Below are 18,828 nucleotides of genomic sequence, written 5' to 3'. Positions count from 1 at the left end.
AGAGACATATGTCTGGCAGGCACAGCAAGGTTTGGCACTTGTCACCTCGCCGCATCTGCCCGTACTTGGTGCTGAATGGCAGGCATTCAAGTGCAGTCGCCTGGATAATGTGGCTGGCTTTACTACCGATCACTGGTGGTAGCAGGAGGGTCGCGAGACACACAAACATGTCACATTACTAGAAACACGTTACGGAGGGATCGAACTGTGGGGATGTGGAGCTCCTGAGCACTTCCAGTCAAAATAGAGGAGCTTCTCAGCCTCAGCCTCATCGGAACTCACATGTTACTGGCTTTCGTAATTCCCTACTGGATGGGGTAATAATAATAATAATAATAATAATAATAATAATAATAATAATAATAATAATAATAATAATAATAATAATAATAATAATAATAATAATAATAATAATAATTTTATTTATTTATTTATTTATTTATTTATTTATTTATTTATTTATTTATAACTTATCCAAAATACATTTGCAAATATGCAGTAGGATATTATACATTATCTTTGCAATTATTTACACCTGCAAAGCACTTGATGTGCTTATCTGCCGGTGTAGTTGTTTCACATTTGTATACATTGTTGCAATCCTTACTGTTTACAACATTAATAAAGTATGTATATTTACATTAGTATTGTAATTTTGTCCTGTGGTGTGAGTTTTTCTTAATCCCTGAAAGTATCACTCAAAATAGATAAGTCTTTGGTACATTTTCCATTCATAAACAAATATTTAAACTGTAATTTTATTATCTATGATCCATAGTTTCACATGTTTTTTAGTTGATATTTGGTTTTCAAGTGTGTCAATTCTGAGGGCAACTTGTTCAAAAATTTAGGAACTACAACTTGCAGTGTTCTGGATCCATATTTGTTGTAGTACCTCATGACCTGAAAAGAACTTATATGCCTCAGTCTTGTTCCATGTGTACAGTATGTTCATTTACAATTCTATATTGAGGCTTCCAGTAATTTTCTTTAATTATATTGTACATATAAAGTTGTTTAACTCTCAAGAACCTTTCCTTCTGGTACATCCCTGTTAACATATCCTCACTTAAGCTAAATATTCCTGTGTTTTCATACCAAAAGAATGGTTTGACAATACGATTTTGTAACATTTGTACCATGTTTATGTCTGTAACAGAAGCTGATCCCCATACACTTACACCATATGATATAAGTGACTCAACAAGTGAATGATAAACCAATTTTAAGCTATCATGAGGTATTATATACTTAACCATTTGCATTTTGAACAAGCTTAGCCTCAGTCTTTCACACAACTTATTAATATGTTGCTTCCATGAAAAATATCTATCTATTATTATACCTAAATATTTCATATTATCAACTTCCTCTATTACATAGTCACAATCGCATGATTTTTGTTCACCATCATGAATGCACTGAACTGAATGGCCTGTTATTTTAATGTTTTCTCTTTGCATTTTTGGCGTAGTAATGTACAAGACTTTTGTTTTTGAAGTCTTAATTATTAGACCCTTATCATGGCACCATTCTTGAAAGTAGTTGTACTCCATTTGTAAATGCTTCTCTGCCACTTTTGGGTTTTTATGTACTGATACAATTAGTTTATCATCTGCATACATGAAATATTTACAGTTTTTAAAACATGAGCTTATATCATTGACAAAAATAATGTACCAAAATGGGTCCAAGGATACTTCCTTGTGGAACACCTCTTTTAATAGTAGTTATTTCTCCATATATATTATCAATTTTTACCCTATACGTTCGGTCAGTCAGATAACTTTCAAAAACTTTTAGTGGTGTTCCTCTTACCCCAATTTTGCTTAAGGCTGCAATAATTTTTTCATGGGAAACTGAATCAAATGCCTTTGAGAAATCAATAAACATAGCTAAAATGTGCATAGCTTGATTTAACTTCCCATTGATCAGATTGGAGAATTCCTCAAGAAGATTACTTGTACCCTTGTGTTTTTGATAAGCAAATTGATGTTCATCTATTATTTTAAATTTTTCTAAATATGAGATTAGGTGATCAGCAATGTATTTTTCAACTACTTTACCTATAGTTTGAAGAATAGATATCTGTCTATAGTTTTCATACTGTAAATGTGAACCTTGCTTGTAAATAGGTCTCACTATGGCAGTCTTCAGATCCTTTGGGAAAATACCTGTCTCTATTATTTTATTGATTAGCTTCTGTATTACTGGTGTTATTGTGTCTATGTTATCTTTCAGATGTTTAACTGTTAATTTATCCATGCCTGGTGATTTATTTATGTCCATTCCTTCAATTATGTTTGCTATATCTGCTGTACTTGCTAGTGGTACGTAAAATGATAAAAGTCTCTCTGTATTAGGTAATGGTCTTCGTTGTACCCTACATTCATGTACTACCTTGTCTAGCTGTTCTGAAAATGTTTTTGAAAAGTTATCAACTATATTTTCTAGTGAGTTTTGCCTTCCTAAATAATGTCTTACCGTTTCTTCTATTGTCCATTTCTTTTTAGTCTTTAGCACATCATTTAATACTTCCCAAGTTTTCTTCATGTCCCCTCTACAAATTTCAAACTGCAATCTGTAATACTTTCTTTTTGCTTTATGAATATCAGCTATTATATCATTCCTCATTCTTTTATATAACCTCCTTAAATTTTCCTTATTTTCTGGATTTAAATTTGATGCATTTTTCTATCTTTTGAAAAGTCTGTCCCTTTCTTTGATTTTTTCTATTATAGCACCCGTCAGCCACGGTTGAATGTCTTTCCTTCTCTTCTGGTTTTTGTATCCTTCGTTTCATTAGTTGCCTTGTTAACTGCATTGCAAATCTTCATGTATATATCATCTGAACTCATATTAGCAAGCATAATACATTCTCATTTATTTCTTTTCCAATAATTTCTATTTCTGTTCTTAACATGGATTTACTCACCCTTTCCTGTATGTTATCTATAACTTTTTCACTTGGAACATATTTATTACACCTAGTATCATGTGATATCTGTACAGTTATTATATAATGATCAGAAACTTTAGTCTGAATTACAGAAGAATCTCTTACATTTTTCCCATTCCTAATCAATGCATGGTCGATGCAGGATTGTGTTAGTTTTCCATTTATATATTCTTCCCTTGTGAACTTGTTAATGCAATGAACTAACTGATGATCTGCTAGCACATTATTGTACAAGGATGTGACTCTGCTGTCTTTCAGAATATCTATGTTCATGTCCCCAATAATTATTAAGTTTCTGGCATTCATACTGTGTAAATGAAGATCTAACTCCTCCACAAAATCCTTTGGATTATAGTCAGGTGGTCTGTATACTGCCATAATGATCCCATATAGTGTTCCATTAATCCAAACTTCCCCTGATAAATTTTCAAACTGATTTGTTATACATTTCTTTTCTTTAAATATGAACCCTTCCTTGACAAAAATTACTATTCCTCCACCACTAGAAACATTTCTTATTGAATAATGCATACTATATCCTTCTAACTCATACTGCTCAATTTCCATTTCATTATTTACATTTATTTCACTAAATATTAGCACATCTACCAGTGGCCTGCTGTGTCTTAATATTATAACCATCTGATCCCAATATTTTCTAATTGATCTTATATTCATATGAAGTAGAGACATTTCACTTTCTTGTTTCTTTGTCATCTGTAGCCATTCATCACAATTATTGTATACCTTTGAGTCTAGTAATAAACTACAACTATCAATGTAGCTAACATCCATAACTAAATTTATGATACACTAGAGTAAAATTAAATATTGATACTTTCAGCCAGTTACTGGATTTTTTCAATGTCTTTTTTGAAAGAATTCTTACCGGAGTAGTTTTCTCTTCCTTTCTAGCGAACAGATTTCCCTGCTTCACCCATACATACTTCCATCCTTTGATGTCCGCCTGTCTCCATGCCTCCCAGCAAAGATTAGCCATGTAAGGGGACAGTTGCTCCGTGACAAGTACCTTCCCTCCTTCAGTTGGTCCAATAACTTTGGAGTTAAGGATGGTCTTGCTTTTCCTTCTTGCGAGCATTAAGTCTCTCTTCTTCCTTGGTAGCTGAATTATGATGGGTTTAGGTACTCCTTCTTTCCTGGTTGGAACTCTGTGTGCTGCATCTATTTCAGTTTTACACAAAGGAACATCCAGCTCTGCTGCAATTCTGCATGCTATTTCTTCAACATCTTCCTCATCTTTCTCTGGAATATCATGTAGCAAAAGGTTTCTATTTCTGGAATATTGTTCAAGTTCTTGTATTCTTATTTCCTGTTCATGAATTATATCATCCTTTTCTTTGCATGCTTCTGTTAAACACTCCACTTTCTTTTCCAACTCTTTTATCTGTTTAATCATGCTCTGCATTCCTGTCCTAATGTCCTCATACTGTTCACAAATGAACTTCTGACTTTTAACACTTTCCCTCAGTTCTTCCTTCATTTTATTCACTGAATCTTCAAGTCCACAACTATTGTTAATTTTTTGTTGATGTCCGTCAAGTCATCGCTTTTTTTAGCGTTACTGCTAGTGTCCACTTTCTTTCTGCATTCAGCACATCGCCATTTTGTTTTCTTGTCCTTGCTCATCGCACGGTACGAATTTTCTTTCAGGGCGGAGCAATCATAGTGCCATGCATTTAATAATAATAATAATAATAATAATAATAATAATAATAATAATAATAATAATAATAATAATAATAATAATAATAATCACTGCTAGGATTTTAGGATAATTATGTAATAAAAATACCTAAATTCGAACATACATATGGGGGATTAAAGAATCAAAGTATGGAGTAAAATATGATTTTTTTATAAAATGGTGATAAATAATATAAAGAATACCTATATTGCATCAAATTTGAATAGTTGTACAGTTAACGATGTATTGTTTAACCCTGAAAGTTACAAAAATATGGATTCAAATTAAAGTCACAGAACAAGAGAAAGTTGTGGGTCACAGTGGGTTGAGTGACAAGGCCGAAGCCAGCAAGAAAGAAAATATATGTATAGAGCAGAACTTTCTTTCCATATTTCATAGAAATACCAGATTCAGCTTAGAATTATTGATGGTAGTAAAATATATTTTAAATTATTTTCTTGAAGTGTAACTTTGAAACTATGCAGTACGGAAGATTCTTAATGATGTATGTTAAGTCTTCGGCCCGGAGGCTGGTTGGATCCTCGAAGAGCACCACGAAATTTTATGCTCTTATGGTAAAATCGTAATAACCAGTGGGAGCATCACAATGAGAAGTGAGCTAGTTGCCACTGCTTTCCTTGCCTGACCAGAAAGTGCTACTCACCAATCGCTAAATAATGTTATTGTTTCTTGTCAAGGTCCTTAATGCTTGCTGTTAGTTGCTTTTCTAGTTAATTTGTTTCTACCTTTCCTTATTTGTGTATTTCTGGTCCCCATTGTTTATTTCTTGTTTCTTACTCTACATAGTTTATGTAGGGACCTTTAGGGCCTAGTAACAGATCCTATCACCACGACCACTCTGGAAGGTTGAGAATACTTCTCATAACTGTATACAATGATTGTTAACCTCGTCAGGTTTCGAACGCAGTTGTCATTAGTAGCAGAATTTAATTTTCACATGGTGGTGTCCTTTTCCACGCGTTTCGATGTTGATAAAATCCCGGCACATTGATAGAAAACAATTTTAGCACAAGTGAAGTGCATATACTCTAGATTCGAGATGATGCATTTCACTGGTGACAGGTAAGTAAGGGTAGGTTTACTCACCAAGCACAATGAATTACTCCCGATGGCAATATAGAGGTATTGGTCCATAGCTGGTAATTAAAGGTTGGCAGCCATGACAACTTGCTAAGCTGCTCCTTGCTAACGAAGTAGCTGATGGGAGGAAGAAAGTTCCCAAGATTCTCAGCGGCACATAGCGTTCGTGTAGAGGTTTAAAATGCAAGGAATGTAGATAAGTCACTTGATTAAATACAGTTTTTAAGTTAAGATGCGCCTTAGCTATTTGGGTGCGGATGATAGTTCAAGGGGTAACACCCAATAATCATAATATTTCACAGTTTCTAGAGGGTCTAAATATAACACTGTTCTTAAAAGAGGTACCCTTGTAATCATTAAAAATTGGGAGTGAATTATTGAACACCGTATGGTATAGATTTGAGGCTTCGTCGTTTTCAACAGCCAGCTTTAGCGAAGTGAAGGTCACATATACGGCATGTTTTCGCAAGGTAAATTTCTCTAACAGTATATTCTGCGAGAGAGCACGTGCCGACTCAATTGGATGTGGGGTGAAGAGTGTGGGAGGAAGGGGGTAGTGATGACGTTGATGACCAAGGCACTCCGTTTCCCGTTGGTATCCTCGCTCGATATGCAAAACGAGCTGTGATGAGGGAACCATTTATCCGAATATGAGTTGCCTGTCTGTTGGGATGAGGGTTGAAAAATTGCCTGACTGAATTCATTTTATATCCCATGATTACATGGAGATGACTGGGATGCTCTGTTATGCGTAAACAAGGAAGGAAGAAAATTGTAGTGCATCAGCGGAACAGGGTTCTCCCTGGCTTCTGCACAAAGAACCTCATTTATCGCGATGGCAATGACCGCATGACACACGAAAATCATTTTAGTCTTGGTTATTTAAAGGGGAGGCTCCATTTCCTCTTTCAATGTGCTCACTGAATTACACTACACCTGTCTTAGTACTGTATATATCAAATTGAAAACGGAAGAGGCCACGGAAAGAATCGCATTATGGCTACATTTCACCTCGGGAATATGGTTGTAGTACGAAGTAATGACTTCTTCTGAACAATGTGGAACCTTCGGTATACCCTTCAAAGACAATTTATAGGCTACATACTAATACTGGACAGCCCGATTCCATGGCTAAATAGTTTGCGTACTGGCGTGTGGTCCATGGTGTTCTGGGAACGATTCTCGGCAGAACTGCCAATTTTAACCTTCGTCGTAGATAGGGCCCCATACTCACAGTTGCGCAAGCCATCTTTTGGCGTCATTTCGAAAGACCTGCAACAGCTTATTCCTCAGGCCATTCGCCATTATTTAATATTGGATATACACGAGGAAGCAACACAAGCGGTGGTGTGGCACCAAGCTCTGCATTCGGCGAACCTCACCGTCGGTAGCCCTGAGAATGGTCCCATCTTCACTTCAAGACACATGCACAGGTTATTCCTTCCACCTTCATTCACCATCATTCATTTCATCTGAATTTGCTCCTCAAATGAGCTTGGTGCCAGTAAGGACAGCCGGACGTAAAAATATAAAATAAATTCACGTGACGGCGTGTCAAGAAACCGCACAAAGAACACATAGGCTGCTATAAATTGCTAACTCAGGAGACCGCCATGTCCACCAGCCCCTTAAACGCAACCCATCTAACACTGCTCGCTACCAGTCAGCAACGCGAAACGAGGCAGACTTGCACAGGAAAAACGAATGTATGTTATTTTCGCGCAAGATGAAAGGATCACTCCACAGATTGTTTGCTTATTGCGTGCCTTTCTGATAGGTTTCGGGGAATGACCTGTTCTGGCAGAATATAAAATGAACCGAGGTATGAAGTGGATGTTATACACCTCCCTGCTCTCTTCTTAGTTCCGAGCACTGTGTGGTAAATATGGCTGCAGTGCCATGTCGGGGCTTACGGCGGATACACGGTTCGAATTCTAGCGTGTGCAAGAAATTATGTAATTAATCGCAGCTTCCTAGTACGTAGGACAGCAGGAACTGTTAGCACACATTTTTATTCAATATTTCAAACTCAGGTGAAGTGTTGGAACGATCAGAAATGCGAGTAATATTACGTTACGAAGGAAAGTGTAGAGGGAAACAGACACTCACTAGATGATAACTGATACTCTTTACACATTTTTGTTATTGTCTCATATCTGCTCCTTTCCAAAGGGTGCTTGTTTATTTGGCCTTTTCTTATATATTTAATACTTTAACGCTTGTTGTTGCTTGATTCATTCGTCCATAGACTGGTTTGATGCAGCTCTCCACGCCACCCTAGTCTGTAGTAACCTTTCCATCATTCCAAATGATTGCTCCCTGTCCTAGTGCCCACCCGGAGATCCGAATGGAGGACTATTTTACCTTCTCATTATTTTACCCGGGAGGAATTCATACCGAGAGAGCTGAATTTCCTCGGGAGTAGTATCCCGTTAGCAGTGTAGCAAGGGGGATTCTAAAATAATGGGTGCTAAATCAGCATTTCCCCACGAAGTCATTGACCCCTAGTATTGTACGTATGCGGGTTCTGACCTGAGGTCATTGACCCCTAGCTGAGTAGTAGTGCAATGTCGATTCGCAGATTTTGCATAAAAGAGCAAGCCTAACCTCACAGACGAGATCTTGGAGGGGTCTGAACTCACTTATATGGCCAGATGCCCTTCCCGACTCTGTATTGAGTAGTAGAGCAAAGGGGAACCTCACGACGCCATCTCGAGTAGTAGGCCAATGGGGATTCGCATAAGAGAGAGTGCCTAACCTGATGGTGGGGCCTAACTACACAGGGCCCAGTTTTACGGTCAGATGCATTTCCGTCACCATTTTAGAGGGGCCTAACTACACCATCGCCATCTTGGTCTAGTTTTATGTTCATAAGCCCTTCTCGTCGCCATTTTTGAGGGGCCTGACCACACAGAGCCCAGTTTTACGGAGATATGCCGTTCCCGTCGCCATTTTGGAGAGTTCTAACTGCACAGTCGTCATCCTGGGTTCAGTTTTACGGTCAGATGTCCTTCCCTCCTCCTCCTCATTTGGCCTAGCCCCCCTAGGAGTAGTGACAGTGCTGTGACGTAATAAACGCGGGCGATTTTAAAATGCACACAACCGAACGCCCAGGCCTTCTTCTGACAGAGTTGTGACGTCACAGCGGGAGTGATTTGAAATGCGGACTGATGGATAAGGGTGCATGACATGTGTCCATTCCTTTTCTCGTTTCTCTACGGTGTCGTTTTTTTTAATGAGATGAACCTGTTAAGAACGATTACTAAATGCACTTCCAAACGTCATGAAAGAAAAAATGAATGTCATTATATAAGGAGAGAGGATAAAACCCGGTAGTGGCATATAGCCCTCTCCTTTCGAATAGCATAGAGAGGGCTGCTCAAGGATTTACGTCTCTATGCGACTGACAAATAACCAACAACACCAGAGTTATATGCCCTTACTGCGGAGAGTATTAGAAGGCTGTTTTTGTTCACACAATTTAGTAATTAGAAGTTGTATACTACGACCTATATTACCGTGCTAGGCTGATGTGCACAGACGGTTGAGACGCTGGCCTATCCGTTGAAAACTTTTACCTTACCTCATAGACGACTCTCCTTCTCCTCCTAAAACGCATTTCTACTTAGTTTTCTACCTGTGCCAGAGATGTCTCTGACGGGACTAAGCACGCGCAATACTAAGGTTATTCCATTTTAACATGCAGCGATTGCGTCAAAATGGTTATGCGTGATTAGACTTGTTCATTATCAAGGTTACTCTCTAGTAAACTCAAGCTTTTATAGGTGGTATAAGTGTGAATATTTTCGATAGGTGTAAGGGAATGCAATAAGAAGAACATTTTGAATTTAATGAAATATTTATTGTGTAATTATTTACAAAATTAAACAAACCGGTTTAAAAAAATTATTGGTTATGCTGTTTACAAGGTTGCTGTACTCCTTAACAACTTACTGCCAAGAAGTAGCATGCTTCCAACATTGTAATGCCCCCCTGCAACATTCAAATTAAACAAAACATTTATTGTTTATGAAATTAAATTTTAAAATATATTATGCTATATATGTTATGCTTTAGGCCCAGGTTTGTCATGTCAACTTTATATGTACTGTGTTGTCATATTGCTCTGTATACTACCGTAATAAGTTAGTGTGTTACGATATTTCAGTGCTATTCATTGTCCACACATGTAGTTAACCCCTTGTACTGTCGTATATATATGTCACATTTTCCAACCAGACTGGTATCTTCAAGAAAAAAAATAGTTGCCATGACTTTTTCCCCAACCCTCGAATTTAAATATCAGTATGCGTCGGATATAATCCCTAATTGCACCCGGAAGACGACCAGGAACCGATCACCCCTGAAGGAAGAATCTCCAGTAGCTGTAAGTACATTTTTACAGTAGGCGATGCAAGAAACGGTACAAGTCACCGCATCTCTACCGGTAAAGGGTGCAGTACATGATTATCATTTTAATAGGTGTTTAGCCTTTGCCTTTACTGGGAAATCCTCGTTCATGGGGAACAATTGCAAGCAACGGGTTGCCCGGTCCTTTCCGACTAGGACACGCTAGCGCGCGTGCGGCATCACAGACCTGCCCCTTTACAGACAATACATATATAGAAGAAATGTACTATTCTATCGTAAAATGAAAGGTAAGCTAAAAATCACAGATTTGGACAACATATAATGAAGAAAGAAAGCAGAGTTCAACATATAAAATGGAATAAAATTCGGAGCGTAAAGATAATGAGAAAGAGACAAAGTCATAATGACAAAGTAAGATACAAACTGTAAAAATAAGCAATGCATAAAGAGAACACAATAAGTAATAAAGTAAATATAAATATGGCATAAAAGTGAACTATGTACATGAGTAAGAAGCTAAATAGTATGTGCATTACACTATAATAATAATAATAATAATAATAATAATAATAATAATAATAATAATTGTACCGGGCGGTACACCTCCACGCCGCTAATTTAAAATTTGCGCCTGTTGAAACTCCTCTGCTGGAGGAAGTCTGAACTGTATCTACGCTATTAATTGTCTACTTTCTCAGAAGATGTCACCACGTGGAAAATTTTGAGTTTTCGAACTGTGTCATTTTTGATGTGTTTTTGTTTCACTTGAAGTAAGAAGTATGAACTTTCTCTTCTAGAGGACACTACTGAAGATCAACAATAGTGCACCCTAGTGCGAAGTCAAAGAACTATTTTGTTGGAGAAATTTTTATTTCAAATGTTTGTCTTTGCTAAATTTTTTTCAGTTATTTTTTAAGTTGGCTGTATACCCCTCTCTTTCCCCTTGTTTTGCATTTAACCAATCCCGAATTTCTGTTATTAATTTCTGACCAATCATAGGTATCTTCCCCCAACTTGAATATGTTGCTGTATCCTACCCAATAAAAAGTTTGTGGGAGGGTGTTCTTATTCCCCTAACGCCTAGAACCTTCCGCGAGAGGATATAAACTGCTGATTTTAGGGTCTCCGGGCCACTTCTGTTCCATCTTTCAGTGTATTAAGTACATTGCAGGAGGCGGGAAGCGCCTCTTTCCTCGGCAGCGGTCAGCAACAAGGTAATGGCCGATTAATAACTTCTTTCTTTGCTAGCTCAGCAGTTTAACTCTCGGGGCGGATTCTAAGCGTTCCACCATGTAACCTTTTCCTAAATGTAACTACTCCTTTCATATATTCTCTTTTAAAGCTACATACTGGGATAGAGAGTGCTAACCCTCTCGAGCTCCCACTCATATTGTTTTGAGGTGAACTTATTTTTGTCAACCTATTCTTCGTTAATGTAAAACAAATTGTTCTCTTCTTAAGTCACCTCTTTAGTACGGGATTAGCCCTTGTATTAACGGCCTAGTGCCAAGTAGGTCTTAATCAAAGTGTATTAGGAGTGCAAGTTCGCCTCCTCTCAAATTGTTATTTTAGAGGTCATTTAATTAACCTCCCTTGCATTTAATAGACCTCAGCAGTTTGGGTATTTACCCCTGTGTTTCTGTCCGTTGAGGACAACTTGAAGGTGGAGTTTGGTGTGGCCTGGGAGAGGCTTAAATTTGAGAGCGAGTGGCTCTTTTGAAAATTGAGTGTTGTATGCCTCGTGGAGGCTTTTCAGTGTAATTTGGAGCTAGGGCTCCTAGGCATGAATGGGGTTTTCTGCCCCTCTGTTGAAACTTGTGTTTGGAGGTAAAACTGCGCTGATTGCCCAAGCATTGTGTTTTCAGGGCTCGAAGCCCAAATCCTGTAAATATTGTAACTACCCTTTGACTTGCTACTTTGTACCTGCCATGCTTGTTATTTCTTTGTTTTTGAAAAGAAAATATAACCTGATTAAATTTTAAATTAATTTTACTTTAGTAGCTTGAGACCCGTTCACCACCCCGCACCTTCTTTCACGCATAACTACCACAAAAACACGGTAACAATAATAATAATAATAATAATAATAATAATAATAATAATAATAATAATAATAATAATAATAATAATAATCACACAATCTATCATACGTCAGCATACACACGAAACAATCAGCAGGTAATCTCTACATGCAGTCTTAAATTTCGATATTGAGTTTGAGTTCCTGACAGCAGCTGGGAGTGAATTCCAAAGTCGTGACCCAGCCACAACGAAGGATCTGTTATGTATTGGAGAGTGGTTGACGGGAATAGTGAGGGAAGTGCCAGATCTAGTGTTACAATTATGGAATGAGGATAATAAATGGAATTTTGAAGATATGTATTTGGGTAGATTTTCCTTCTGAGTTCGATATATCAACGTAACTACGTGGAATTTCCGTCGCCTCTCGGGTTTCAGCCAGAAAAGAAATGTGTAGCTAGGGGTTATGTGAGCATCGTAACTCAAGTTAAAAACAAATCGAAGACCAGAGTTCAACGCTCGTTGGAGTTTCGTAGTTTGTTTACGGGTCGCATCAATGAGGACAATGTCGCAGTAGTCAAGTATTGGTAGTATCAAAGTTTGGAGTAGTTTTACCTTTACGTCTTGTGCAAAATGTCCTTATGTCGTTTCAGAGGGTGTAGAGTCGCGTAGGCTACACTTTTCAACATGTATTTCTTACGTGTGCAGACCAGTCAAGAGTTTCAGTCAGGGTCATACCTAGGTTCTTCTCTTCCTTACTGAAAGGGATTACGGTGGCATCTAATGTCACCGGAGAAATAGCATAATTTTTATACATGATGTTTAACAATTTCTGAGAACCGAAAATTATTGTTTGAGTTTTTTTGGGGTGGGGGGGGGGGGCGGGGGGCTTGAGGAGGAGAGTTCACTGGCGTACACAGTGAGTTGTTGAAGGTCGAAGTTAATATCTCTTATTGCATTCGATATATAATTTATATTAACGTGGCAGTAAATTTGGAGGTCGTCGGCAAAGAGGTGATATCTATTATACTTTATTTTAGAGGAGATGTCATTTATATAGAGGACAAACAAGAGGGGACCAAGAACAGAACGTTGAGGGGTTCCTGCCTTCCGGAGTCGCCACTGAGAAGCATTATCTTGTGCTGTAACACAATGCATACGATCTGTAAGGTATGCGGTGAAAAATTGTAAAGCAACATTACCGAAAAACTATTTGAGCTTGATCAGCAATGTCTGGATGTTTATCGTGTGAAAAGCACGGCTGAAGTCGAGGAGTGTGAGTATTGTCATTTGTCTTTCGTCTATTGCTTGTCTGATGTCCTCAGTCACTTTTAGTAAGGCAGTGGCTGTGCTATAGCCCTTCCTGCCAGGGTTGCAGCAGGTCAAGAAGAGAGAGAGCCTGAAGTTAATCCAGTATTTGCGCATGTACCAACCGTTCTAACGCTTTGGAGCGAGCAGGGAGAATCGAAATGGGACGGTAATCGGATAGGAGTTTCGAACCTGGGTTTTTAGGAAGTGGAATTACTTTGGCGTACTTCCAAATTGTCGGTAATGTGAAATTTTTGAGATAGTAATTAAAAATATGGGTGAGAATGGGTAGAATAGCGGCAGTAATATTGTGTACGAAAGAAATAGGAATTTCATCGACACCTCTTGCTTTGGATTTAATAGATTACAAGATTTTCTTAACTTCATTTTTGCTGACGATACGAAAGGCAAAGCAGGGGCTATTTTTTGGTACAGGTGCTGGGACGTTATTTACGTGTGGTATGTAAAGCGGATTAGACTGAGCTCTCTCTTCCGTGAAATATTTAAATCGTCGAGTGGAATGTCAGGTACCTGAAGCTGTTCATGTGTTTTTCCTATGCCTATGGCTTGTAGATGCCTCCAGGCACTAGCCGTATTTAGGTTACTTACTGACTTGCGAACATATTTAAATTTAAGTTTACGGATGATTTGTTTAGTTTTATTCCTAATTATTCTATACTGTTCATAGTCATTTGGGTCCTGAGTACATTTGTAATGTCGGTAAAGATCATCATGTTGAGACATATTTTTAAGTGCAGAGGTTAGCCATGGATTAGGCTTGAGGGATGTTCTGTCTTTTCGGTGCATGTTTGTTGTATAGATTGTGTATTAACGAATTAAAGGAATCTATTTTTTTCATCAATGTCTGTCAGATTTAAAATGCTATTCCATGGAAGATTGTAGGCATCGTGTCTTAATTCATAGATGTCGATATCTTTCATATTTCTGCACGTTATATACCTAGGTTCATATTTTGGAACGCGAAGTGAGTACGTGGGTGGACACTCCCGGTACTGAAATTTGTCCGTGAGTTACCACTTTCTGAGGGTTGTTTGTTACTTTGAGATCTATTAAGGTGTGGGAAATGTTGTTGGCAGTACGTACATGCTTAGTAGGGTCAGAGGGAAGGATAGTCAAGTCACATGAGGAAAACAAGTCTTGTAGTTTCTTAGTATCGTATTTCTTCGTAAGTAGATTTGTATTGAAGTCCCCTAATATAACGATATGTTAATAGGCTGGTAGCGAGTTGAGTAGGCGCGTTTCAAACTCGGTCAAGTAAGGTGGTCGGTAAACCACTCCAATAAGAGTACTACTTCAACGAATATAAACGCCGTTCTCGGCAATGCACCGGTCGATGAGGTACTTCAGGTCATCTCTACAGTAGAGAACAATACGTCCACCCTTCTTATTCGTACGATCATGGCGGTAGAGGTTATAGCCATCAAGGCGAACCAACTTGTTTGGAATTGATGGCGGTTACCAGCTTTCACTAATAGCTATCAAATGGACGCTATTTTTGTTAAATATAGCCTGGATTTCGTCGGTGTGTGCTGTTCAAGTGATAACACTGGAGTATGAGGATATAGTGAAAGTTCTTGTTTCAAAAGGTTACCGGCATCTATGTTCTATGAAGGAGGAAGGGGTGTGCTATTTTTAGAGAGGTCATTGTCATGAGGAAATACCGTAACTACCTGACTAACGGGCACACTTTATCTGAGACAAAAATCTTACCTGGATTTCCTGAAGAAATGGACTGCTGACTGGTTAAGGCACACTCACACACACAATCACACACATAAATCTAATAATAATAATAATAATAATAATAATAATAATAATCATAATAATAATAATAATAATAATAATAATAATAATAGTAATAATAATAATAACAACAACAACAACATTTACTAGGCACATCACAATGGTCATATCACTCCGATAATCCACCTCACCGCCTCATATGTAAGTTCAGTTCATTAGGTGAGCTAATGTGGAGCTTTTTCCCGTCTTCCAAATGAACGATAATGCGGCCGTCCTGCGTCGAAACTCGTCGCATACCCCAGAAGTCCCGAGCTTCTTTCCTTGTGGACGTAAGAGATTCGGTTGTTAATAATTTGGTACCTTTAAGAGCTCGCTTTGCGCGCCAGATGCGGTCGGCCTATTACCTGCGGGCACCACCTCAGCTGCTGTCCTCTTCATACGGCCCAGTCTATGACATCGATCTATACTGTCTATGGACAATTCGATGTTCAGACTGTTTTTAACGTACCCAGCACCACAGCGTACGTGTCCTCGTTGGGGGTCTCAATGTCCTGCTGGTCGAGACGTTCCTGTAGATGGCTTACCTCTTTCTTCATTTCACTTAATCCAAGCGTGCTTGTAATTCTGCCATTCGCTTCTCGAACTTCGAAAGACGTTCATTTACGGCCTTCAGCGTCATAGTACTTCACGGCTATTGAAGTTCATACTTAAACAAAGCACTAGCACACCCACGAATATTAAAATAATTATTATCTGGCTGATATGGCAGGTGAGTTGCGGAGCACGTTTACTCGCGCTGTACAGCGAACCGAAAGAAACAGGATTCCCTGCCAAGAATATTTTTCGACTAGCGGAGCGGAATCGAACAGAATTAGCAAGATTCGTGCAACTTCGTAGACGGTCGGTTTGAGATCTTTCGGACGACCATTTGGCGGCAAATGTGCATCAGCTTCAGCTGGAGAGTCAGCTGTTTCTTGGATACGGTCGGGAATGTTCTGTTTTTTTTATTTAACTTATTATTACTGGACATGGAAAACTTATCAGTTTAATTCAAATATATAATTTCCTCTACTACAAGACCCACAAGCATTACTGCAACAGCGTAAAAAACAATGCCTGGGAGGAAATAAGCAAGGGTATGAAAACCCAAACTTATTAGAATATTCAGTTTTGTGGTAGGTTACTGCAGTCTATATACAATTTATTTTATAATTTTTGTTGACTTCATCACAAAATCATTTTATATTTGAGTACACATACAGTATATCAGTACGAAATCTGTACAGTATCAGGTTTCAAACTGTCGTATATGTGTTATTAAAAATGGTAGACTACTGTATACGAAATTGCTCTGCTGTGGACAATTAATACACTTCACTGTCTTTAATTAATGTTACAGAGAGTGCGGTGAGGGTCGCGTAGGTGTGGGGTTTTCATTCGGGAGATAGTGAGTTCGAAACCCACTGTCGGCAGCCCTGAGGATGGTTTTCCGTTGTTTCCCCATTTTCACACCAGGTCGTAGCCCTTTCCTATCCCATCGTCGCCATAAGACCTACCTATGTCGGTGCGACGTAAAGCAAATTGTAAAACAACAAAAAAAGTTGAGGCTACCTCGATGAATGATTTCATCCTCCCACGAAACGCAATCTACTGCATTTAAATAGTTTTTAAATGATCACGGACTCCCATTGCACCTGAGGTAGCATTTCCTCCTGTAAAATTGACCTTTTCTGGTAAATTCTGCTATCTGAAATAGTTGTTGAAATTGCAATACAGTAACTTTCGGCTCTCTTGTTAATTTCATGCACCCAGAAACTTCTCCGATCTTTCGTAATTTTCTGCCTCCTCACACATTCTATCAAATCGTGACGTTTCCCGTAGAATGCCGTTCGATTCTGTTCCACTAGGTGGGAACGAGCCTTAAGGCCGCTATTAGCCGAGGACGACTAGTGGCGCGACTAGTTGCTCCGGCGAGTCGCGATCCATTGAATCAAATGATTCCTATTATCCTCGGGCAACTAGTGGCGCAACTGAGTGACTAATTGCGGCCCTTCATCCGAGCCGGCAACTGCTCTGGCGACTCGTAGTAGCTCAAATACATGGTTGGTCATTGCAGTAAATGTAACCTACTAGCCGTGGGCGAATTGTGGCGCAACTAGTCGCCTGACGCAGCTGCTTAAAACCTCGCTGGATCGCTGGCATCCATCGTTTATGATTAGAACGGGGGCGGTATCTGAACGCCTTCGAACCTCTAACGTTCGTCCTTGACTAGTGAGAACATAGTTGTCAAATGTTTTTTCTTAGGTTCATCATACGACTATCGAAGGATTTCACCTCTGACGTCCCAATACGAATGCCTCCGCGTGTCCCTATTAATCATTACCTGGGGTTACGGAAACCAATAAAATCGAACCGAGGTTCTATCCCATTATTCCATTCCCACAGAATTCAGGCGCAGCCGGCCTGCTTTAAGCACTCAATTTGTTCGAACAAAACGCGCCGGCCCATCTCGACACTCGATGAAGAGCACCGCGGTAAGATTTCATCGGGGTTCGCCTGGGGTGCGCAGGAACCGGATGCGGGTTTATTAACACCTTTCTATTACTTTACTAACCTTTTAGAATAAACATGTACATGTATACAAAAACTGATGAGTGATAATGACATACACTCTCTGAAGTTCATTGTCCTGATTCCTTAATGCTAAACAAAATTATGTTAAACACTAATCACATTTTAACTTTGGTTGTTTTTGTCAGTTCCTTGTGTAGTCCGTATCACATTAACACCTTATACTGATCTAAAATGACAATATTAAAACATTACCCCATGAAAGTAGTATAATTGGATGGTTCTGCGGCCGCCGCCGCCGCCACCCGCCTCTTCCTCCTCCGCCGCCTCCGCCGCCGCCGCCGCCCGCGGGAAATTTGAATTTTGGCGGGAAAATTGAATTTTGGCGGGAAATTTGAATTTTGGCGGGAGATTTGAATTTGTAAACAAAGCAACGTGCTTTTTGATAGCTGTCATCGACAACAACGCATCGCTAACCTCACTGCTGCCATCTTGACGGGCCTAAACCTCACTAGTGCCAACTTAACCTAACTAGCATGAGGTAAACAAAGCCACGTGTTTTTTGACAGCCACGTGCTTTTTGACAGACAACAACGCATCGCTAACCTCAGTACTGCCATCTTGACGGGCCTAAACCTCAGTAGAGCCAACTTAACCTCACTAGAGCGAGGTAAACAAAGCCACGTGCTTTTAGACAGCCACGTGCTTTTTGACAGATTTGTAAACAAAGCCACGTGCTTTTTGACAGGCAACAACGCATCGCTAACCTCAGTACTGCCATCTTGACGGGCCTAAATCTTAGTGCTACCAACTTAACCTCACTAGCTCGAGATAAACAAATCCACGTGCTTTTTTGACAGCTGTCATCCGCCATCTTTGAGCACCGTGCTGCCCTCTTTAGCTACTTACCTTTGACAGCTGTCATCCGCCATCTTGCATCCGAAACCTCAGTGCTGCCTGGTGACGGCAAATTCCACGTGCTCTTGTTTGGAAACAAAGCCACGTGCAGCTGTCATCCGCCATCTTTGAG

The 18,828-nt window shown here is 39.2% G+C and overlaps 1 protein-coding gene across 1 annotated transcript in view; it reads left to right on the top strand.

Annotated features, from left to right (window-relative positions):
• Positions 1 to 18,828, top strand: part of geko — a 110,844-nt gene that overhangs the window by 51 nt on the left and 91,965 nt on the right. The window lies entirely within an intron of this gene.

Source organism: Anabrus simplex, chromosome 2 (assembly GCF_040414725.1).
Source record: "Anabrus simplex isolate iqAnaSimp1 chromosome 2, ASM4041472v1, whole genome shotgun sequence".
Taxonomy (NCBI): Eukaryota; Metazoa; Arthropoda; class Insecta; order Orthoptera; family Tettigoniidae; genus Anabrus; species Anabrus simplex.
This window is presented reverse-complemented; position numbering and strand designations above follow the sequence as displayed.